Source organism: Antennarius striatus, chromosome 23 (assembly GCF_040054535.1).
Source record: "Antennarius striatus isolate MH-2024 chromosome 23, ASM4005453v1, whole genome shotgun sequence".
NCBI lineage: Eukaryota > Metazoa > Chordata > Actinopteri > Lophiiformes > Antennariidae > Antennarius > Antennarius striatus.
In genome coordinates, this window is record NC_090798.1 from 3,241,230 (window position 1) to 3,266,647 (window position 25,418).

General features: G+C 38.5%; 1 protein-coding gene across 1 annotated transcript in view; it reads right to left on the reverse strand.

Annotated features, from left to right (window-relative positions):
* The window catches only part of htr2cl1 (5-hydroxytryptamine (serotonin) receptor 2C, G protein-coupled-like 1), a 91,898-nt gene that overhangs the window by 26,645 nt on the left and 39,835 nt on the right, over positions 1 to 25,418 (reverse strand). Inside the window, exon 2 of the mRNA XM_068308872.1 lies at positions 21,359 to 21,505. The gene's annotated coding sequence lies outside the window, so the exon portion shown is untranslated. The remainder of the gene's footprint in view (positions 1 to 21,358; positions 21,506 to 25,418) is intronic.

Genomic DNA, 25,418 nt, shown 5'->3' on the forward strand with positions numbered 1-25,418 from the left:
TGGTGTCAAACAATGCCTCCAAGATTATGCTGGGAGTATAGATTGTTTTGTACTGTCATTTTCATCAGTGCAACCGCTAAGCCATGAGGCAACCTAATGGACTGCACAGATGGAGCGCCATTACTGGAACAAGAGGGATGGATGAGGTTGTGTCTGTAGGGAGGTGGATGGAGGAAAACAGTTAAATAGGAAGGAGGGAGAAATATGCAGAAACTATATTTTATACATGTTTAGTGCTGTAACAAATCTGTGTTTTGACTCTTTTTCACTTTTATGTTAGCAAAATATACAGATCTCTAAAAAGGTCTGATTGAAACATGGGGTGTAGGCCAGGGAAAACTATTTTAATGTTGGCGATGAATCAAGTAGGGGTTCCGACCCTGGATTTTATTCTAATGGGGGAAAAAAATTCCTTTTTTTTTTTTTTTTGAAAAAACAAAGCACAGTTTCCACGGGAAGCTAATTTCATAAAGCAATTTGTGGCTTCACTTTGAGCTGTCTCTTACGCACATCACTTTTCTAAATATATCTGTAATGGAGCTCAACTCTACGTGAGCCTGGTGGTACCAGCAAAACTACATCTGAATAATGTAGTTCAGCACCACTTAACATCATTAGCAGCAATAATAACAAATATAAAGAACATTAGTAAAATATAATTGAATTTGTTTACTGGGATTGTTCATGGATTTTATTCATTGAATAAAGGAATTCAGAGACTTTTAAATGTCACAATATTGCAGTGAATTTAATTGCGGTTTAAACTCCACAATATGTCCATTTAAAATAGCTTTCACTTGAACATCCTTCAGTTAAATTAGTCTCTCTGCACCTTTTTTTTTTTTTTTTTTGAAAAAGTAAACAAAATCATGTTGATGTACATGCTGATGAGAGTAAATAAGGAGTAAGGAGCAGATAGGACGACAAACAAACACGGAGATAATGAGAAGGTAATTTGAGAAACAGGAGCTGCAGAGACATCATTTCACAATAAAGAGTAGGAGAATGCATCTGCATGGTTTATATTATGTGCTGCTTATAGACACAGAAAAAGAGAGTGAGTGTTTTTATTTGTAAACCTGGACTTTCATGAAAGAGGTAAATGTGTACGTGTAGAAAATGAATTTGAAAAAGGACGAAAGCCAGAAATTGAGAAATAATGAAATATGGTAAAATATATAGAGGACTACAAAAAAACAGGACAGGAAAGGGAAAGGAGAATTTTTTTGACCCATAGAATTCCATCACACTTATTGACATTTTTGGCAATAAAACAATATTTATATCATGCATTCCAGTTCATTTATGTTTGGCCATTAGAGTTCATGACATGATGGGTAGTAACAGACAAATATTGAAGACCACTAATTTAAATTTATTGATGATTTACTTGATGGTTTGACTATTTCTTCACATGATTGCACAGAGAAAGACGAATGAATGTTAGAGCTACTGCATGTTTCCCGAAAGCAAGGTTTTCCATCACTTGATTTATTTATTGCCATAAAAAAAATTAGCACATTTACATTTACAACTGTAAAAGTTTGAGTTAATGCCACAAAATTTCAAAAGCAGAACATTTATCAAGAGATACTTGTCCTTAAAGTTGTTGTCTCAGATCATTTAAAATATGCTTCACTGTCTTCTAACTGAGATTTGTATCTGTTTACTTGTTTAATATGAAGCTCCTGCCTGGAGCCATTACTCCTCCCCATGCCTGCAAAATGAAATGATTTAAATTAACAATGCAACCGACTCCGATATATGAAACAACAACAACCCATAGGTTTTATGATCCGACAGATAATTGCAGTCGGGATGCTGGAAAGCATCAGGGCGAATCACTTGTGAGGTGCAATAGTTGAATGCAAGCCTGAGGGCTGGTGTTTCAAAACGAGTGAATGCATTTAATCATACTTACTTGCCGTAGCATTGTCGTACTTCATTGATTTCTAGTTGTGATAGCAGTTTGTTGTTTTTTTTAAAACCAAAAGGGGTTGCAGACTTTTATCACTTTTTAACTTCTTTTAACAAGAAACAGCAAAATAACAAAGAAAAATAGTTAATGGACTGATTAAAAACAATTCTAATCAGTCATGGAGAACTCATAAGAATTTGGTTTGTGCAATTTGTGCAACTGAACAATTATTTCATACAGCTGCAAACGATAAGCTGCATCTTTTGCTCCTGTTGACAGCTTATTGACAATTCTTGTGTCCAAATGCAAAGACCAGATTTCCAGTATCATTAAGTTAGGTGTTATTATGGAAAAAGACAGTTTTCACCAAAGCAATGCAATCACCATAGTGTGTATTATTCAGTAACTGATGATCTTGTTGTATTAAAACAAAATGTACTAAGTGTATATTACATACTCACAAATGAGCCCATTTCTTTATTCAGTGCCTGAATGGTGATGAAAATTTCCAGAAGGGCTCTTGAGGGACAAAAAAATGTTCTGATTGCTCGGGTTGTAGTGACGATGGTGTTGTGAAGGTGTTTTCAAATAGATGTTGCTGAAAAATAAAAATAAAAATACAGAAATATAGTGGTATTACTGTATAAATTACAATTACTCGATTAAAATGTCAAATAAAATCTTTCAGTAAATGTACTCATGACTCCCATTGCGCTCACTTCGTCTGCCCGAACAGGTGCCTCTTTAAGCTGAAATTTCATTTAAAATGGAAAAAAGTCCGGGGACCAGAGTTGGGGAGAAAGACTCAAAAGAGAGAGAGAAACACAGATGTATTGAGAGTAAATACTTTGAGAGCACCAGAAGGTTGAATGTGTTTAAGGAGTCAGAGCGATAAAGTTTATTCTCAACTGAATGTTGTAAAGACCATTAACGCCAAGCAGCACGGCTAATGTGATATAATCTCTCCATCTGTGAATGTGTGCTTGTGTGTTTGAGTGTGTGTCAGAGGCCAAGAGGAGGGAGGGGGTCGGGGGGTGGGTGAGTGAATGAGTGCAAAGATGGAGAAGACAGTGTATGTGCAGCAGTTACGTGTGCATACATACAGTTCACTGTATGGTGTGTGCAATTTGAGGCCTGTATGCACAAATCAAAGTGTATTATGACGCACTGGACAGAGATAACAGATTGCTGTGTTTTCACTTGGAGACACAATGGAGAAAAAGAACAAGGAGTTCCTTAAATCAGCTGAGACACTCAGGATTATACACAGTGACCGGGCACTAAGCCCACAAGGAGGAGGAAAAGATGAGCCTTTGGGTGCTGCACAGAAGATGAGAAAGGGAAAAAAAAAAAAAAAAGGGAAAATGGAAAGCAGGAGAATGTGAAACATTATTTGAACAATGCAAATAATGATAACAATGCTCAAAAGGGAGATGAACAGATGATGCAAGGGAAGGATGGCATCGGAGTGATGCAGGGTAGTATCGCAGAATACTGATGGATCGCTGTGTTAATATTTTGAAAAGAATAAGAATTGAGGGATGAGTCAGAGATGGTGCCCTTTCTGGTAGGAATGTCACAGGAAAATGAATGGTGACGAGTGCAGGTGGGTCGGACCAACAATGGATGACAGTGAATGGAGGAAAGAAAAAAGACAGGGATGGAGGAAAGATTCAGAGAGAAAGAAAAAGCAATTTGGAAAAGAGCGATTGAGTGAAACGGTACAAGAACACAAGAAGGGAGAAGAAATAGCGGAGAAGAAATGTGATTTTAGCGTAAGCCTGGTCCTAACCTTCTACCGCATTATTCTTTCTGACTGAACAGTAGATAATCTGAACTTCAACCATTCTGGATCAGTGACTGAACTCAACCGTCACCTGAAGATCTGCATCCGGGTATTTCTTCCTAAGGATCAACAAACCGCTGGTGAAGAGAACCGTAAGGTCAGACACCCTAAGGCCAGTGAAGAATGTTAAAAATAAATCTTTAAAAAAAAAAGTGTTCTTCGCTGTACATGAGGAGCAGTACAACTAGGAACCACTGGGGGCAGCGTCGCAACAAATAATGCAAGACAGAGGACACAAAGAAGTCAATATGAAAATTCTTTCCATGTATTTAAATGCCTCATTCACCACTACTGAGCACATTTTATTCCTTAGATTATCACGATTGTCTTCTACTGCAACCATTAGTCCTCACTTCTGTCTCTTCACTGCCCTCTGGTGGTCATATGTAAGAGTGACCTGGATAAAATAAATAAACCAGTAGTATAGCGCCACAGGCTGGTAAACTGGCTCATTTGTTGTCCTCAAGATAGTTTGAAAAAAAAAATGTTGAAGCTTAATTAGTAACTTGAAGCTGGAGACTTGTGCATTTTGTGTTCTTAACCGGAAGGGAGAAAATGAAGGATGGGAAGAGGAAGAAAGTAAATAAGGATGTGAATCATGTAAAGAGGTACAAATGGGAAAACTTCACTCAGACTCGATAAGCGAGTTAATGAAAACGAAGCATTTTTATTGCTATCAGCCCCTGCGCGGACTAAACGAACAACAGAGAGATGCACACATTGTCGTAAACACGAATGCAGCCACGAGTCAAGACACACACTCCAACAGAAGAAACTCATTATGTTTCCTGAAAAGCCTCTGAGCCATTAATCAGGAGCAGACCTCCCATACGTTTATCAGCCAGTATCACTGAACTGAGAGAGAGAGAGGCGAACACATCATGCACAAAATGAATGAAACACAAAGCAGGAAGTATTAAATGAAAATGAAATAGGAATAGACGAGTCTTCCTGTTGAGCAAGATTAGTTATAACCACAGATAGAAAGAGACAGAAGACAGATTACAGCAGAAAGAAATAAAATGCAGGCTCTACATATTATATATGCTATTGGCACTTTCTGAGCATTATTTAAAAGGGTGTTATCATTTTCATTTTTCACTGCCCAAAGGTGAACTAATGATTTTTGAGAAAATAGAGCTGCATTCTGCAGTATTTTAATCAACCACCTAAAGGCTGTGCAGCCACTGTGAAATAAGAATACGGCAGAAAGCTCAACACTTTACTTCAAACTCTTATTCAATTAGTTAGATGCATGCAAAACGTTGCCTGCTCTGAACCAGCCTAATAATTTATTTACCAATGTTTACCGTATCATTTATTCATTGACCAAAACAAGTACTGCGTCCAGTTTAAAAAGAATTCAGGGACAAGATGTTGTGGCTGTTGAGTAGAAAAGGATGTCTGGAAACAAAAGTTCCTGCCGTACTGTTTCCCGTTTTGTGAAGACAAAGACCTCAAAAATTATTGGTTTGCTTTGGTGCATTCAGGTTGTTTTTAGACAATCAATTTTAGTTTTTGGTGACTATGTAGTAAATGCTTACCTGGCTTTAATAATTCATTATCTTTAACTTCAAATTAAACGTCCATTATGCATTCGCAATTTTATGTAAATAGACCCCAGTCGCTACACAAAATCTGCAACTCTTTATTCTTCCATCTTCTAAATGCTTTTTCTGGTTGTATTTGATTTTGTTTCCATTTTTGCAATAGAAAAAGGTTGATATATTCAATGTCTAAGTTTGTCACACTCAGTCTCATCACAGCTGGTTCGTCTCTGGGACCACTTCTTCGTGTCATCCGATCGTCACCAGTAAAAAAAAAAAAAAAGTTATTTTTGAAAAAGAGTTATTTTTGCTTTCATTAAAAGTTAGTGCACTCTGGTTCCAAACTACTCTTCTGTGTATTTCAATGTGTTTCTGTTCCGTGTTACCTTGCGTGTGTGTGTGTGTGTGTGTGTGTGTGTGCATCAATGTTCACCTTCCTACTGCTGTCAGAAATTCCATTAAAGCACAGTTGATGTGTCAACAGCAGCACCGTGAACACAACAACTATTGGTACTCTGGGTATAATACAACCCATCAAAATGAAATTTTACAGTCTCCAAAAAAGCTTGAGAAATGGGGTTTCTACTTGATTTATGTGTTGCCTGACCAGCGTTCCTCTTAACTACAGAGTCCCTGGGAACAAATTGATGCTGGTCCCTCAAACTTTCGGCCAACTTTTGATGTATTTCTGACAACTTGCTGATTGAAGTTCTTAAAAATCACTGTAATTGATCCTTCCTGGTGAACTGTTGTGCAATCACACATTTTTTTGGAGCCTACAGGCGCCGGTACATACAGATGCATGCTGGTCTTGATATCAGGAGGTTTCAACTTGTAGTAATGATCATTTACACTGATTCCATGCAGTAATCAAACTATCTGCAGTCCTCCAAAGCTCTATATTATAGTTTTACCTGCAACTTGAATGTTGATATTTCTCTCTATCTGCTGGATTATTTTGTCATTTGAACCAAAGTGAAAATGTCAAACGCATGTTCACAGCTTCTTCAACTGCCAAACAAAATAAACACTTAAATTAATCATCTTTAAAGTTACATTAACAAGTTGTAAAATTATATGAAGCATACAAATTGACTATTTGATTTATAAAGCCTCTCCAGATTTAACACCTACAAGGGCGATCCCTCTTATTCTCTGGTTAAATGTCTTGATTGACAACTCCCTCGCTCTCCTGTTGGAGGTGATTTTGCCCGCCTTCAACCTGAGAGAGGATGTAGAATGAGGATAATAAGAAAAAGTTGCGTAGGTGTTCAGGGCTTTCAAATCTTAAGGGTTTCATTGATGCGATCTGACTCTGTCGTGAATGACTCTGATAAAGTTAAAGCGGCGCAATCTGTACTTTTTCCTGCCGCATATTGTGAATGTAATCAAGGCAATGGTCCCAGTGACCACTGCTTTGTCACTGGTGGGGAGGAAAAACACTGTTGCATAAGTTTATTTTACACCTTTGGGAACATGTGCAAAAAAAAAAAGAGAGGAAGTGTGAAAGAAAGATGCTGACGAGGTGTGATTGGAGGTGAAATGTGCTGTGTGTTTGTGTGTGTGTGTGTGTGTGTGTTTGATGATGCCAATGAATACACCTTTATTTTACTGTAATGCGTATTGCACTATGCATTTCAGAAGCATTTTCTGTCAACAAGAAGGACAAATCAGGAAAAACAAATACATCAGATGAATATAAAGGGCATTGATCGGTTTTCCCAATTCCCAGAATTCCACATGCTACTTTTTTATTGCTTATTACTCAGAAATTGACTGACAGTGATTAAAGTTGACACCTTTCTGCTGCCTTTTCTAAATATGATCCTCTCTGTACCTCTACTTCATTCATACTGCTATTATGAGCACCTTTCCCCACCACCATCCTGTCTTTGCAGAGTCTTTGCAGATTCATCAGCCACAGCCACCACCATTATCTGTTCTCCAATGGGGAGGATTTATCTTGTTTCTGCTCAGGGCAGATGTCTTTTCACTACAACCTTCCTGTAGCGTCTAAGCATCACACACACATTCTGATAGACTAATTATCGCACCATCTGCTGCAATGTTTTCTTAGTTCACTAATCCCTCCTGATTGGAATATTGTTACACAACATGCAATTACACAAGCATGTATGATACAGATTTTTTCACGTTGCACCGAGTGCTTCTGCTGAGGATGAATAAGGCTGCATAAAAAAAATCACAAATACACTAAATACGATACTTTTTTAGAACAATGTGATTGGCCAAAGACGTGGTTCAGCTGTGAACATAATTCCCAGAAGGCACCACTTTCCATCATCCTGGAATGTAAATACTGTACATTATTTTGCTTACCAGACTATGTATAGAACACCAGATGGTTTCCAGTTGTGGATTAGGTACATTTAATGTGTGTGTGTGTGTGTGTGTGTGTGTGTGTGTGTGTGTGTGTGTGTCTGTGTGTGTGTGTGTGTGTGTGTGTGTGTGCGCTGAAGTCTTTTCATACAATTCTTATTTTTATTTCTTCAAACATTATTCAACGGACCTTCCTGTATTTTCTAAGTAAACTTTAATGTCATGGTCAACATTAACATTGTACAAAATTTAAGTTTTTGCATTTGGATCAAAATCACTGTACTTTTCTGTTGTTGTTGGGTTTTTTTTAGTTTTGTGGTGTTTGATCATTTTCATTTAAGGTTTTCAAAATACCTTAAAAATACATGATTATGCCAGACACCAGAAACAAAGTATTTTGTAGCAAAAGTGTGTTTTGCTCCTTGAGTTAACAACATTGTCGAAGACAGAATCACATTAACGTGATATATGATTCAACTTTTGCAAGCAGCTGTTCAAAAACACTGAGGCACTTAAAGGAAAAATGGAATATTGAACAATTACGCACAATGAATGAAATTAGACTGTGGGTGAGTTTGAACAACAGACCATAAAATACACAATGTGAAATCAATGGGCGTCAAGAAAGCCTTATAAAATAATATGCTTTTCAATGCATCCATCATTAACCAACCCTCTACATGTACTGTATGTGTGTATATTCGTGTGTATACAGTATATAGAAAGCATTCTTTCAACAAAAAATACTAAAAGATGGGGAAAAAAACAGTCAACAACAATCTCACTCACATAAGGAGGCAGGCCAATGTTTAAAAGTGAAATCATATATCAGGAGTTGTAACAGTCAGTCCACAGATGACGCACGACTCGCCTTCACACAACCTTGTGAGGCAAGACGACCTTGGATTTTATTCAGTAATGGCGTAATCAACAGTAGGCAGGTTAAAGGAAGCAAATGCATTCAGTGTGTGTGTGTGTGTGTGTGTGTGCAATTGTGTGTGTGAGGAAGGGAAGGTTTGGGTTTTGTACAATGTGTTCCAAGCGCAGAGAAAGCTTTTCTCCTGCCACACAAACCATGAGGATATAAGCTTTTTGAAGCAAAGACATTTACAAGACTGCAGTGTGTGCGAGTGCGATGCTCTTGTGTGTGATTGTGCACCATGCGCATTGTGCGGAGGAAGCTTACGCTCACATATGAGGGTGCGAATCCCGAGCTAATCCCACTGTAAATACCTGCCATGAGTTGTGCAAGCAGGAGATTGGCTGCTAGTCATGTGACAGCAGCAGCAGACAATAGACTAAACAGATTTCATTCTTCTAAATTAAAAAAAAACAAAAGCCGACGTTTTGTAGGTCGACGTGTCGGGGTTGTTCTCTAACAGTGTCAGCTGGGATGGGTTCCAGGACAGAAAAGGATAAACAGTTATAAAAAAAAAATTGATGGATGGATAAATTCAAAGGAGGTATATTTAGTTACTTACACGCTAGCACTAACACACATCATTCCCAAGACTATCCGTTATCCCTTTCATCCCCTCAGTCTAACCCCGAGGTATTTATGATGGATTATAACTGCATGTGTCTGCGCTCTAACCTTTAACTGTCGTCCAATCGTGTTCTTATTGCAAATCCGTAATTTGCTGCTTTGTGTTTAATCTGGCGACAACTCAACGCCTCTTTGTCACTGGAGCTTCTGTTTCCTGTCCTTTCCACTCCTCTCCATTTTCTACGCTTTTTTTAATTTTTGGCTTCTTTTTTTCCCATTGAATTCTCTCCTTTCAGTCACATTTTAGGTAAGAATACAGAAAAATACAAAAAAATATGGGGAGGGGAAGAGAGAAACAGGAAGATGACACGACTCGTCTTTTGGTAAGAAAGGATGTCAGGTGCTCTTTGCCCTTGAGTGGGCAGCAACGCATTCCTCCATCTCTCTTGCCTTCTACCCCCTCTCAATCCATCCGTCTCCTCTTCAGCCTCCCAGTACAATGGAGAAGAACAGCAGGAGAAAAGAAAAAGCAGACACTACAGGGGGAGTGACACATCTTTCTCTAGATATTTATACCTCCGGCCCCCCATTTTCATCCTTTTCCTTCAACCTCACTCGCTTTCCTCCCTAGTCATCCACCTGCCTTGTGTCGGGAGACGACCAGACCACAGGTGTCTGGAGGGCAGAAGTCAGGAAATAGTGCCACTTCTTAAGCATTAAATGCAAGGGGTGAAAGGTTCATTCATTGATTGGCTCCTCTGTGTAAGAATGTGCATGTACGGTTTAATGGAACGGACTCAGAAAACATCGGTGTACTTCCTGACCTCTTCTTTGGGTCCGCTCAGTCTCAGGTGGTCCATTAGACCGCAGTAATACGACCTTTGCTTTTTCTCGTTTCTTTCAGCTTCGACAATGTTTTCCCTGCATTTTTCTTGGAGTGCGTTCCTGCGTACGCGTTCGCTTTCATGTCCAGTCAATTCTGCTGGAAGTCGTAGAAATATACGAGGATAACTTAGTGTACGTCTGCAGCGCGTGGTATTTTATCTGCATGTCTATAAATAAAATAAAATTCATGAAGAAATGTTTCACTTGAAAGACTTACATTGATGTATGTTGGCAGTGAATGGTGACGGCTGCGCATGAATGATATTATCCTGAGGTGTAACGCCGTAACTCATATACGCCTCCACTCTGACAGCTTAACTTCATCCTCACCTTCCAGGCTTCAACTATTTTTGGATCGTATTTCATTCCGCGTCCCAATCAAATGAGCCGTTCCTCTAATGAACTTCTTTCACTCGAACTTTCTTTTTACTAGCATTAGCGTTTTCATCGCATTCCTCTTTTTGGTGCAACCGAACTTGAATATTTGTAGCAGTATGTCTCTAACTTTGCTAAAGATGCTCTTTTCTTCTATATCTCTTCCATCACTGTCTTTCTCGCTTTTCCTCAGCTGCTCGTCACTCATCTTTGCCCCCAACTTCAAAATTTCTTGGCTTCTGTCTATATCCCTAATTAATCCTTCCCACCTTCCTAAATTTATAATTACCTCCATCCCACCATTTCGTTTCCATTCCTTCATCCTCTTAATGTCAGCCCCCCTAGCCTTCTTCACTCCATATATGCATCACTTTCCCTCCACCCTTCTAATTGGTCTCCTGGAGGTCTTTGACCATTAAGACCCCCTCCAGACCCTTCTGATCGACCTTGGCCAAGCTTGACCCGGAATCCTTCAGCAGCTTCAACTCTCACTAATCAGACAGCAAGAAAGTTGCCCAATGGCACTGAAGAACCCCTTCGTCTGAACACTACTGAGATGTTGAGCTGAGGGCCCTTAATGCACTATATAAACTTTATCCAAACACATAATATGCATATGCAAATTCAATCGAAGCCATACATAATTAGAAAATGTGAAAATAAAACTCAAGCAAGCAGGGAAGTGCATTTGTACACAAACAATCTGCAGAGAGAGAGAAATACAAACATAATTAAAGAGCAGACTGACAAATACACACATAGGTGGGTGGAAATCAGGTCACGAGCTGAAATGAGCAGTGATGGAAAGGCAGAGTGGAGAAAAGAGGTGGGGGGGGGGAGAAGGAAGGTGACGACAGAGATGGAGAAGAGGAAAAGAGCAGCGAGCATCCATATTTAGACCGAGCTTGAAAGAGATGAAGGAGCTGTGATTTATGTTTGCTTCTGAAGGCTGTTTGATCATGAAGAGTGTCAGTTTCATGTTTACCCTGCAGGTGATGGTGTCAAAAGTTTGTGGACGGATGCTTCCTCGGTTCATTTAGTTTGATTTGACGTCTCTCCCTCTCTCTCTCTCTTTTTTTTTTTTTTGCTCCAAAGCTTTGGGTTTTAACGTAACCTTTCACTGTTTCAACATGGCTTGAAGAAATGTTTCTCCCAGCTTCACGAGGAAGAACTTGACTTCCTCATGAGATCTGGACCTCCAGCTGGAGAAACACAACTCAGCCCACTCAATGTCTGGTCTTTGATGGAACCAAAGTCCAGATTCTGGTGCGTGATGTCTGGTCATTCATGCAGTTCTTCTTTGATGCATGCTGACAGGAACTCTGTGGTTATGACTGAATGCTGACCTTCCCTCAGATTCCAAGTCTTTCTCTTGGCTGTAGAAGCTCAGGAAGAATGGAGCCACTCCAGTCCATGCTAGCCTTATGTTGCTCATTTGAAGTCCGTCTGTACCAACGCATGGCCGCCAATTCAGATACGAAACTCCAAAAGTTGCCCTCACTAAGGTTTTTATCCAAAGATGCTTTTTATTATAGTTGTCCCTTGGTACTAAACCAACCAACCGACTGAGCGACCAACCAACCAACAAATTCTTATCACACTGTCTAAATTGGGTACTTGGCTATTCTGGACCTTCCAGACGGAGTTCATGGCGGAAAATGGACTGAAATCATTTGGAGATAATCGATATAGTTGTAAAGTGACCTGTTAAATTCAGTCATGGAGTAGCATTACCAAATTAAGGTGATAGCTGTTAAAATACAGAGCAACTTAATTTGCCAATAACCACAAGGACTTTTGGCTAAACTGTCAGATTAAAAATCAGGATTGTGACTCTCTGGCATCTGTTAGCATTTGTTTGTCTTTATTAAGAAGTAAATCAGTGACTACATAGCAGCATATACAGTTTTCCATTCATTACAGATGATCAGTTTATTTGTTGAATTTCTTTACAGTGAAATGAAACCTTAGATCATCTGTCGCTCTTGATTCTGGCTACATTTCAGCTCATTGCATCAGAAGAGACGTCAACTCTGTTGCCTATGTAAGAGAAAAAAAAATCAAAAAGGGCAAACAGATGAATTGTCTGTCTTCTAGTTGTTTTATTATGTCTTATATATTCTATTTTTCTCCCCTCTCATAGAAGCTGCTTTGTTTTCCCCGGCATTGCTCCATCTCATCACCGTCTATCTTGCGCCTCGGCAGATTCAATTTAATTGCCCCTCATTGGCACAAAGCACACAACAAGATGCGATCCAGTCAGCAAAGCGAGGAGTGGGCCAAGTCGAATGCTAATGGCAAAAGCAATACTGAGGCTGATCTGTTGATGCATTTGTTTGTCTCTTAATTTACCTCAATAACGGAATCACAGAAAGACGATACGACACTCTGGAAGTAGGGAAAACACAAGGATCAAGGTGTGCAATTGTAATCACAGACGGAGACACTCAGGAATATACACAAAGAGGCAAGGGGTTTAATGCACCATGAAATTAAATACGCAGCATTGTTTTGGTGGTTTCTCAATCAGAACACTGTCACTCCAACTTGAAGTGTTTGCTATTAAAAGTGTCGGTTTGTCCTTGTGTGTTGTTGATGACAGTCACAGTCAGCTGGGAAAGACTGAAACGATCACCATCATCAATATCGAAAGAATTCCTTCTTCCCTGGAGATGCATGTAGATGCAGATAAATGAGTGTGAACAATTTTCGCTAGTAAATATACCATAGACAAGAAGTAAAAGGTAGAATAAAAGGCAAAAGGACATGGTTAGAATCCAGGATTTTACATGAATTTGATTTTACGAACAGCAGATTTGTCAAACCTGACTTTTCTGTTATTTGGATTTTAACTCATATTATATGACTGCTTTTTTTTTTTTTTTAAGGTGACCCTTTTGGTTAAAAGCTCAAACATATAGTTGAAAATGAAAATGAAAGTGAAAGAGCGATTCACCTCCACTAGGGTATTTTAAATGCTACAGATTGAAGCTGCTGGATGGGGAATAAGGAGCTACAGAGGGAGAGTAATTAAAACATGTAGATAAATCAATTAAGCAGTCATATTTGTTTGTTTGCCCCCCAGCAATCTGTTGACTGATAAGTCGGTGTCGCCATATTTTCTGCTTGATTTAACCTGAGTGAAACACAAAGACACGCGTGACTGCTGATGAGTTACTTAAAGAAGATACTGGAATCAAAACAGGTCGTTCAGTCAGTTCATGAATATGAACAGCTCATTTATATTAAGTTACCCCACAGATTGGAGGTGCTTGATAATTCAAATAAATTAAGCATCTTGACACAGTATTTTTTGTTGTTGTCATCTTTCGTAGTTGTTAGCTGAGATTAAAGACGGGCACAAAAACAACTTAGATGAACTGGACGCTGTGAATTGAACTCTGAATTCAAAATTTTACCCTGACCTACTTTCATAATGGTCGCAGTAATGAATTCTATATTGTACTATCGAGTATTTGGCTTTTCATTTCATATTTGTAAGTTGACCACTGCTAGAGGTATACTGTAGCAGACAGACTCAGGACAACCTACAATATTGTTCTGGGCATTAAAAAGGTATAAAAGTGATCATTTGACCTTGACCTAGTTTTTCAAGGTCAAGGTTGTGATCTAATTTTCATCCCCTTGCCTCCCTGAATGTAACGCCTTTTGTTTCGTCTTTCTATCTTATCCTGAGATATGTGCAAAAAAATGTACAAAAGTTGAAATTTGACAGTGACCTAGTTTTCTCAAGGTCAAGGTCATCATCTGATTTTTATCCACTTTGCTGCCCGAGTAGTGTTGCTCGTGCAGACGAGACAATTACATTTTACCACTTTTTTCCACTTCTTTGTGATCGTGTTGAGCCTTACTTGAATTAATGGTTAACCGTGACTGCAAATTGGTGGCTTTTGTCTGTTTTATCTGTATTGTCATCTCTCCGTACATGTACTCAAATACATACAAAACCAATGCAGTGTGCAGCAGGCCTGTTTTGTGACTGTAAAAACCGCCAACAGCACGTGACAAGGCAACGTCTTTGGTGTAAAAGCAGCTATGGAGGACAAACTGCTGCATTAAAAGCTGCAGAGGAAACACATTCAACCAGAGGGCGTGTTTACTAGAATTTATAGCTCATAGCTTATAAAAGAAAAAAGAGCGTTATCTCTGGTACCATAAGCCAGGTGACAGCAACAGACTGTTTATGCATCAACGATGCCTCCCCAAATACTCCCACACACACACAAACACCACAGATCATTTAGAATAAGCGTTCATAGATAAACACTATTATAGAAAGCAAACGATTTATGGAAGGTAAACATGAAAAAGAACAAATTGCCCTTCTCTCCAACAAACACACACATGCATAAATGATATGATGATGATGATGAAACAGCGGCTAAGAATGTGTCACGAGTTACACCGAACGACGACGTGTCTCACACACGCAAAATGTCGTCGACACAGAACGGAGGAGAAAATGAAGAAACAAAAAAAAAAGGATGAATGGGGAAATGGCAAAGTAATGTTCTTATGACACGCATGAGTCACACAGGGACGACTCAGCAATAAAAACGGTCATTACCGGGTGTTTTTCAGCAGATCTATTAAACAGGGAAGAGGTTCCTCCTCTGTCACACAGCTGCTGTATGTTCTGCCCTTTATCTGCCCTCGTTCATTTCTGTCCATCTACATGTACTGTATATACCTTAGACCGAGGAGACATGGCGTGTCATTCAGATCGAATGGGTGCATGAGAAATCATACAGATGATCCTAATGAGGCGGAGGGATGAGGTAAAGGACAGAATCAACAGCGTCACCTTCGCATCAATTACCTTGACCTTTAACATTTGGACCTCGATTGCGTCACCAAGACATCCTGTTAATGTGCGATTTTTATTTTTTTATCACAGTAATGCATTCATGTGCTAATTGAAGTTGCATGTGCCCCAATTTTCACATTTTTTTAATAAGTTTAGTCAGCAAAACTTCAAGATCCATCCATCCTAGTATTGATTGGAAGGACTTTTAACTCCTCATATTATTATTTTTTTCTGAAACTATTTGACAAACTGCTGGAGAAACATGCATCGTCTGAATATCAATTATTAAAGCATATCAGTGTCTACATTTATTTCGCAAATTACATCAAATTGATTTTAATAGATTTCACGCGTTATCGAGTGAAATAATAAGCACACAAGATTAAAACTAGCTGTGATGGATTACACCTTGAATGTGCCATTTCTCACCTTTTTTTTTTTTTTGTTGCATAGAATGTTGAAAACTGATTTTTTTTCCTTCCACTTCCGAATCCTATCCCATTTTATGCCAATGCCTTTTGTACATAATTCTTCCTCCCAAACTTCCTCAATCACTTTTAACTTCCATTTTACCATTTCGGCCTTTGCTTGAAACAACTTCGAAGATGCAGGATGTTGAACGAGTATGGTAACATCTTTGATCGATAACGTATGCTTGAACACTCCTCTCCACCTCTTTCCCCTTCATCTAAAGGGCAGCGGCTGATGCAGAGGAAGAAGAGTATCATTATAGTGATGAGCACAGCAATAGAGCAGCCTTCAACTTAAATCCATCTCCTTAATGCCGTTATAAACTCTCTTACACACACAAAGCATGCTGTGTGGCTGAAGGTTGATGACTTTAAGTTTTATCAGTATTTATCACTTACCCTATCAGGGGAGGTGAGTGGATGAGAGGGTGAGGAGGAGAGGCAGAGATGAAGGAAGTGAAGGAGGATGTGGAATACTGTGACCTCGGGGTCAAATGAGACAAGAGAAATATTCTTTTTATGTTTCTACAAGACTAGACTGGTTAAAGTAAGCATAAATTAAGTAATAAAAAAGACCGTTTATAATTAATGTTCAAATATTCTTTTTCCAAAAAATAATATTTTATATAAATGTTGCAGAAAAATAAATCACTTTAAGGTGGATCAAATTTTTACAGCTGTAAAAAGATGGTTTCCACGAAACAATTCTCGCTTTGTTTTTTGACCTTCGACTAAATCCAGAAATGTTGTTCCAAAAAAAATTTTTTTTTTTAAGTCAAATTTGGAAACTCTGATTTTCATAATTGTGACTCTTTCAATGTTGCTGCTATCCTGATGAACTACTGAAGACTTTCTTTAACGTCTTTTCGGGATGAGACAACGATGAAAACAGTCGCCAATGAAAAGAATGCATTGGTCAGTGCTGGGATGAGTCTATCACGAGTTGTGAATTTGTCTGCGTCTTCTGAAAGACACTCATCTTCATACAGATGAAGAAAAAACACTCTGATTAAACAGTAAAAAGTTTCTGAAGTCAAAAGCTGATCAACAGACACAAACTGGATGGGGCTACCAAAACAATTGGAACCGTTTTGGGACAAAGCCGCAGGAGCACACAGGAGTCAAACACTTTTCGGTCATTTTAATTTCAAACCTTGTTAGTCTCTTTTTTCCATCATTAGCGTCTTATTAGCATGTCATTATAAAGCCAGACGGTGTTTTTGACAGACAGCCCCGAAAGCAAGCAATTACTTTATGGATATATGTGCATGTGCATGCTACACACACACACACACACACACACACACACACACACACATACACAGATGCTGTTCTGCGTTCATCACATATGAAGACGAAGACATTAGCATCTCCAAAGGCACCGTCCCTGGTTGGTTTTGATGGTTTTTTTCAGCAGCATTTAAGCCAACATCCATTCACATTCACTCCAATAAAACGCATTTAATTATAGTTTTGCCTGCCTTTGCTCAAGGGTAAATTAACTAATTTTAAATGTAGATGGCGTTTCTAGTTTTTCTTCTCCCATCAGATATGTTCACTTTGGGAGCCACACTCCTGACCTTGTGTTAAAGATAATGGAACAGTTCACCTAGATGTAAATTTCACATTTCAAATCTGCTTCCTGTGTAAATATGTGGCAGGAAGTGAGGAGAGTTAATTTGGGTTATGCACCCAAGCAGGGGTGTGATGTTGATGAGTTGTTAGGAACATGCACCAAAGTCAAAACACCCATATACTGTATGCAAATTACATTTATTTATAATTCACAGCTGCTGTTGCTCAGCACAGACGTGACTGTCAGTACTTTAAGAACAGCTCCAGGGGAAATGTTTCTAAATATAGGCTGATCTGAAATGATCAAAACTATTTCATTGAATAAATGTAAATGCTTCATGACTGGACAGTGTCTGTAATTTAATAATGTAAGGACTATTTTAGTGTTCTGCTGTTGCTTTAGTGAATATGTTTCATTGAATAAGGGAGGAAAAATCAGACAAAATTCATGTTTTTCACATGAGAATAATATTTGAATCTGGTGGGGATCGTGACCCCTGGTCTTTTTCTCACTTTAATTGTTAGAATTTCAGTTATTAATATTATAAAATGAAACAAAATCAATAAACAGCATAAGTTCACCTGAATCAAATTCACAAGAAAAAAAAAGTCGTAATTATTAAAATATTACGTGGACACCTTAAATCTCCACATGCAAATGTGAGCGTTACAAGTTCGAAGAAAGACGAATGCAAAGAACAAATTAATGATATTAAATCCATTTTGACAAAACTTAAAGCTGATTTTTGAACCATAGCAAAACATGTGTCTTTAATCTCCCAGTTCAAATAAAAACATATATGGAATCAAATGGTATCAATCATCAAACAACCCAATAGTTTCTGGCTGTTAAATATCAAGAGATGCTTAGTATTAGACACATTTTGTAGAAGAGAACAGTCTCAAGTGTTGTAAACCATAATTAAGCCGACTGTATGAAAGGAACGAAGTCTCTATGTGCTAACTGATTTAATTGGCTTCTTGATGACGCCGTCATTTCGAAACCGCATGAGAAAAACAAGTTAATGAAGAGATATTGTGAAATGAAAGTACAGTAAATACAACAAATGCAAAAAATACAACTTTCATTTTGGCTGCTTTTAATACATCTTCAAAAACATATTTTTAAAAAGAATTTTTGGGCTTTTTTTTGAAGCCCTTTATATGACATATTGCAAACATAAAGAAATCTGCCATGAGGAAAATAACTGCTTTTTTTTTTTTTTTGTATCATTGCACATCACAAAGACTCTGCTGAAGCCCTGAAGTTTAAAAGACGCAGGAAACAAAACTGTTTGTGTCAATTTGCTGAGGCAAGAAGATAGACGAGGATAACAGGAGAGAAAAAAGCAACGGGGTGGTCCGTCTCCTTTCACGGCCTCTCTGCTAGCTATGCAGCTGAGTTTGGTCTCTAAAAATTTTAGAGTCGCCAGAGGGTAGGTGGTAAAAGATCCATGATGTGACTCGATTATTCATCCCCCTGTGAAACCAGTGATTGCAGGATGGCACGTGAGAAAGCAGGAAAGAACCAAAAATAAACATGTATGCACACATACCATCAGTTATTCAGACATCTGTACAAAACACCGCAGGATAAATATATCTTACGTTATTTTTCACAAGTGCTGTGATTCTCATTTTATTGAAATTCAATGTCGCCCCCTGAGTCCTTCTTTTCCTCCTTCAATCTTTCAATATTTCATCTACTTATTACACCGTGTGCAGAGGTGTCATATAACCGATTGGCTAGCATCAAAGCAAGTATTTTTTTTTCTTCTTTTTTTTTTAATTCCACCATTTTCCACAAATGTTATTGCACAAGAAATATATAAAAAATTCTGCCACGCATAAGTAAAGCAGAGACTGGTGCTTATTTGTGTCGAGTTCACAAACTGTTACTGATTTCAGAGAGCGCAAACCTCCACCCAAAGGCAGTTCAGCTTCTCTGAATTTACCCCCACCCCCCTGAGAAGCTTTGGCTTCCAGATGCAATTTGTGATTTTGGTTCAAAAAACTCCCTGTGGCACACCTTCCCTTTCTAAACAGCTCTATAATGGAGCCCACTTCCACAGGAGGGGTCTGTTGGCCTCTTCTGGAAAAATGGAAACACAGGTGCAGCTCTTTCTTCCCTCACCTCCCTGAGGAACACCTTGAGCAGTGAGTCATCAGTATTGTGGACTGCCTCAGTACCTCTGAAACATGTCATCAAAATGTATTTATAACTCTTTGAATCACGCCACTAAAAACAAACCAACACCTGCAAACACAGACAAACGTCCTCTGGTAATAAATAAAGGTAAATAAGGGTAATAAAGACTATAAACACCACATTTTTAAATATCAGATTCGAGGAGGTCCAGGATCGACTTGGTATTTCTAAAAAGCAAAAGGTGGATGTCAGAAACTTAAATTTGGATTCTTGAAAATCACATATCTGTCTGTAAATACATTATATATATATATATATATATATATATATATATATATATATATGTAAATACGTGCAGAAATACTCCTATATGCATGAGATCTGAATTTAAGGAGATGGTATGTCCCAGTGGGGTGCTTCACTGACTCACACATGTTTAAGAGGCCGATCGCTCCAGCTAAAGCTCACAAATTCTGCCCTTTCGAATGTGTAATTAAGCTCAGTAACTCCACTGGGCATCCACAAAACAAATTGATTCTGACTTTAGGATCAAAGCGTATAAAGAATGTTTCTCAGGTGTTTCTGTATTCACATTGTAGGGAAATAAGAAGGCAGGACACAAACACGGGGATAAGCATTTTAAAGAATGTGTCATGGTTTGGGAGAAGAAAGAAGGAAGAGGACGAGAGAGGAAGATGTGGAGGGAAGACTGAAAACGAGAGCTCTCATCAGACCTGAAGCCCAGAGAGACTAATTAACTCCAGAGACATGACCTTTCTCATCTCCTCCCTGAGAGCTTATATGTGTATCTGTGTGTGTGTGTGTGTGTTCTGCATCAATGCGGGGGCATCACATCCAGATGGACCTGGTACACCGTGTTTCAGCACCGCCTCAGCGCCACAGTTAGCAAGGAAACGGGAGTCAGTACCGGTTTTTTGACGCATCAAAATCAAGAGAGCGGTTACTTCTTAAATCAGACAAATAAATCTGAAATTAAAATCAGGTTTAAAAAAAATGGAAAATTATGGATTTGCTCTTTAAGTTGGATCCATTACAAATATTAATGTTCTTTCCTGACCCATTCATAATTTTTGATCCCGCTGGCAATATTAGCAAAAACCTCCAGATCAACAAAAATCTGACATGAGGCAGAACATCACCTCCTAGGAGGTGGTTATAAGAGTACAGAATGCTATAAAAGACTCATGCATGAGGCTGTTTAAAACCATACAGACTTGATTTCACTCTAAAAAAAAAAAAAATCCTCCTGACTGCACGGCTGTGCCAGACACCTGCAGCAGCGGGCGCTTCGGAATTAACCCATGAATCTCTCGAGCGTTTTTTTTTTTGTAGTTTTTTTTTGCAAGACGCATTTGATTTGCTGCATAAATAACGCACAATCGACTATTTAGCTTGTCTCGCGCACAAGCAGGAGAGGCGTCCAAGCTTATTAATGTGAAATAGAGTCAAAGTTCCATTGGCGGAGACAGAGAGACAAGGAAAGTGTGTGCATGTGTGTGTGTGTGTGTCAGGGGTAATTTCTCCCTAAATAGACACCATCTGATGCAGTGGGAGGCCGAGAGGAGACAGAGGTGAAAAAGATGGAAGCAGAGAGAGGAAATCAAGCATCTGCTGGAGGGGGATAATTAGGAAATGTGCAAGAGGGGGGGAACATTTGAGTGTATTGTACGTACTGTAAGTCTGCTTCATGTGGGTGTTTTCCTGCTCAGGGGCAGATGGTGGCACACAGCAGTTTAATGAATGCTGATGTTGTTGTTTGAACCCAGCAATAAACATGCCCACAGCTTCTCCCTGAGCTCTCAGGAGCAGAATATCTCTATGACATTGAACTGTTTCTGTGTGAGTTAGGATTCAATTAACAAATATTAATATTGTTTATTACCTCTAAAAAAAAAGAGTTGTTCTGTCCGTTACTCACCCTTGCTTGATGGCGGTTTGACTTTGGCATGAAATAAGCTGCTTTTGGATGAGCTGCCTCAGAGCTTTGTCAGAGCATTCATGAACGCTTTGGATGGACCTTCATTCAGACTGGAGGGGGCTCACCGTCGGATGCTTGGCTCTCAGTCTGCAATGGAAAATAAAAACTTGATTTTCTAAAGGAGAATTGTCAGCTTGCAAAACAATGCATGCACACACACCCCCCCCAAGACTTGAACTCTGGCACCGCCAGCAGCACAACATGTGTGTCTTTTAGAAGAGTTCCTAAACATCTACAACTTCATTCAGTTTGCTGCTACCCTGGATTTCATTGAAGGTAAATATGATAATGTACTTTCAGAAACAAAGCTGACACGTTAATGCATTCGTTTTTGTTAGTTTTGAGGCCGAGGCAAATGGAACATTATTAACTTGAATTTATTTGCCCACAAACTGCAGTATTAGCCAAAAAAATGTTTTTAACTCAGGATAAAATGTCAGAAAACACATTTGTATGCACTTTAAATACAACAAAGTGCCATTCTATATCTGAGTTTCTAAGTGTCTATTGATGCAACACTTTGATTACATGTGCTTTTCTTTGTTTCATAATGTCAAAACACTAAATTTATTTAGTAATTATGGATATAGCAGCAACTTCAACATTTTCATAGCATTTTTTCCACACTATAAGGCGCGCTGGATTATAAGGCGCGGCTGACTGAGACGCACCTTCAATGAATGGTCTATTTTAAAACTTTTTCTCATATATAAGGTGCACTGGATTATAAGGCGCACTGTTGGTTTTTGGGAAAATGAAAGGCTTTTAGGTGCACCTTATAGTGCGGAAAATACTGTAGCTTTTTCTCCTTATTCTAAACTGAAACAGCCCTTCTGGAATCATCACCAAACGTTCTAAAAAACATTGAAGTAAATTCCACATCATGCTATTTTGGAGTTCATCACTCTGTATAACGGACAATATGAGAATTTTCAGCAGCAGGTGGGATTATTGTGCATCAGTTTAAGCTTAGAGTCGAGAGTTAAAATATTCACGTTGCTCATTAAACAGGGTTCTGGTTGAAAAATCAAGCTTGCTACCGGGAGAAAATGAATGGGGTCGGGCTCCAGCATCACATCACCACTCATGTTTACATTAGCACTAATTTTCCTCCCTTCAGGGGGAAGCATTCCTATTCAGTACGATACACGGCCTCCCTCACATCGAGGTGATTCATCACAATAATCAAGTCACCATTAGGGTTTGCTCACGGCTTCGTTTTTATCAAAAATTTTTTTCTTCGTTGCTTTACTGTTGAATGTTTCTTCCGTTTTACAGTGTGCGCCGCTTTGAGAGGAATCCATCATGGAGATATGTTTTCGCTAATTCCCACTCACTCAGGTCACAGTAATCCTAAGAGGTTAACCTCTTCTAATCCATCATGGTCTTTATTTCCTCTTTATACAGAGCGTCTTTAACAGTCCAGTCAGCATTTTATGCTGAGCAAGATTTAACACAGAGGCCAAAACTCTAAATCTTTATAACACATCTTTAAAATGGTAAAAAAAAAAAAAAAAAAAAGGCATTAAGGAATATAATTGATGTCTGCTAATTTAATTGCTCTCAAGTACAGCTTATAATCTATATTAATAACGTTTTAAAAATATGCCAATTGGTCTCGGCGGCTGAATTGATTAGGACTCAGAACTATTGTAGCTGCCCATAGAACAGGCAATAAACAAGTTTACATCGAGGCGCTGCTGCAGTAATAGGCTATTTTGTACCACAAAGAGTTTAATTACATATACTTACATACTTTCTGACTGACAATACAGAAACCGTGTACAAGAGAGAAATCCATCAGTGGTCCTTCATTCCGAATGCAATGACTCTTCAATACAAAACAATAATCAATAGTTTTCGTGTCATATATAAGTCTCTAAATTTCAAAATTATGTCCATGTGCAAATTGTGTTTTTGTTTGCATGTGTACAGTGATCGGTCTAACATGGCTTCATATGCCAACCACATCCAGCATTGTACATAGAAGGGACTATTTGTTCTAGAGCGATGTGTAGATGTGAGCATCTGTAAATTTTCTATTGTATTTATATTCCACTCTGTTATTTATTATCCAAGTGTGTATTGTGTAGCGCGTGTTGTTTGTCTACAGTTCTGCTATGCTGCTGTAATGAAGGGAATTTCCCTTTGGTGGTGGGAATAACATAATATTTTATTCTATTCTGTCTGAATGTATTATCGGATGTCTGCTATGCTAGCACTTTGGAATTATTATTATTTTTATTATTATTTTTGGACAAGATGAAATTCTGATTTGATGCTGGTGTTCTATTTAAGCTCAAAGTAACCACTAAATTATTGCAATTGAACCCAAAAAGAGCAAAAAGTGGTAAAAGGTATTTTAAATCTATCTCTTTCACACACATACACGCACACACACACACACACACACACACACACACACACACACACACACACACACACACACACACACATACACACACACACAAACACACACAAATTTACTTCAATATGTATGTTCATTTTTGAACAACCACAGAAAAGATAGACTAAATTGGTCTTATTTAGGAGTTGGTGCATTCATGCGTGTCCTATATAGCCAGAGAACACTATATCTTTATCGACGTTGACAAAAGCTGCGTGTATTGATTCCTTTTTTGTCTCCCTCAGTTTCTCTTTCCAGTTAATTGTTGGAGGGCCAAACTGAAACAAAGTCCTGTTAACATCCCTCAGGGTTGCCACCTTTGACCTGCGCTTTTATTACAATAAGATACCAACGCAAGAAGCCAATATCAGCAGAGGAAATGTTGAAGCCACAGATGGAGCAGAAGTAAAAATGTATTATAGTGATTATGACTCATTCAAGTGTGAAAAACAAAAAAAGTTCTTGTAAAGATTTCAAAGTTCACTTTTCAACCTATATCTCTATGGGGAAATTAACATCCACATCACGCCTGGGAAGAGAAAAATTTGCTTAAAATAATGAATTGAAAAGGTTTGTTAATTTGTTGGCTAATTCGCTAATTAGATCCCCTGTTACCAGCGGAGGCGAGGCTATAGTTTTTTTTGGGGGGGGGAGAATGAAACATGCTGAGAACCAATCAGAAAAAGTTTGGTTGAAACAATTATAGACAACACTGGGTGTTCTCTACTGGGAAACACAGGCTTTTGCTCAGTCTTTAAAAAGCTTTTGACGCCCTCAGAGTCGTTATATAACATATCAAAAAAGGGACACTCAGTCTCTGATGTAACAGCTCCGAGGTTAGAAAGCTCTCAATATGTTAATTGTCAAACTTTTCCCTTTTTATCTCATTTTTGTTTTTTGCAAATTATTGAAATGCAATTAGATGGTTGGCCTGAAGTTACTGCTGTTGAAGCGTCGAATTATAGAAACTTGGGAGTTTCGCGTTAAAGCCACAGGTAAGCATATGGCGTTCTGGAAATTTAGGGGTGTGCAGGTAGTTTTGCAAATATGTTGAGATTCTGGTTCCATTCCCTGCATTGACATTTTTATTGCGCGTGGAAAGATGCATCAAAATAAACACTGAAATGATAGCTTTTTCCTCAAGGTAACTTTAATACTGATGGAAGAAGAGTCGTGTCTTCAGGCTAGAATCTTGTCACTAACGAATGAGTGATGTGTCAGATTTCCTTGTAGCTTTGCAAATGACAATACATCTTATTTCTTAGAGCTCAGAAAAACACATGAGGTTAACATTCACCAGACTGTCTGGGACAAAATTTACTTCAGCAAATGAATTGATTCAAGAGAATGTTCCATCTTTAATTAATAAGCCTGAATGCATTAATCACAAAACATTCATTATTCAAAGTAAAGGAGCTCAAGAGGACCAAGTCTAAATGTCATTTCAATCCACTCAAGTATGACCAGACGGTATTCAAAAACTTTGTTAATGGCAAGTCAAACACCCGACATCGAGACTATGAGAACGACAACAGCTTCAGACAATAAACTTGTAAAGGATTAGTGCACAAAAAGAAATAGAGAGCAAAGAGG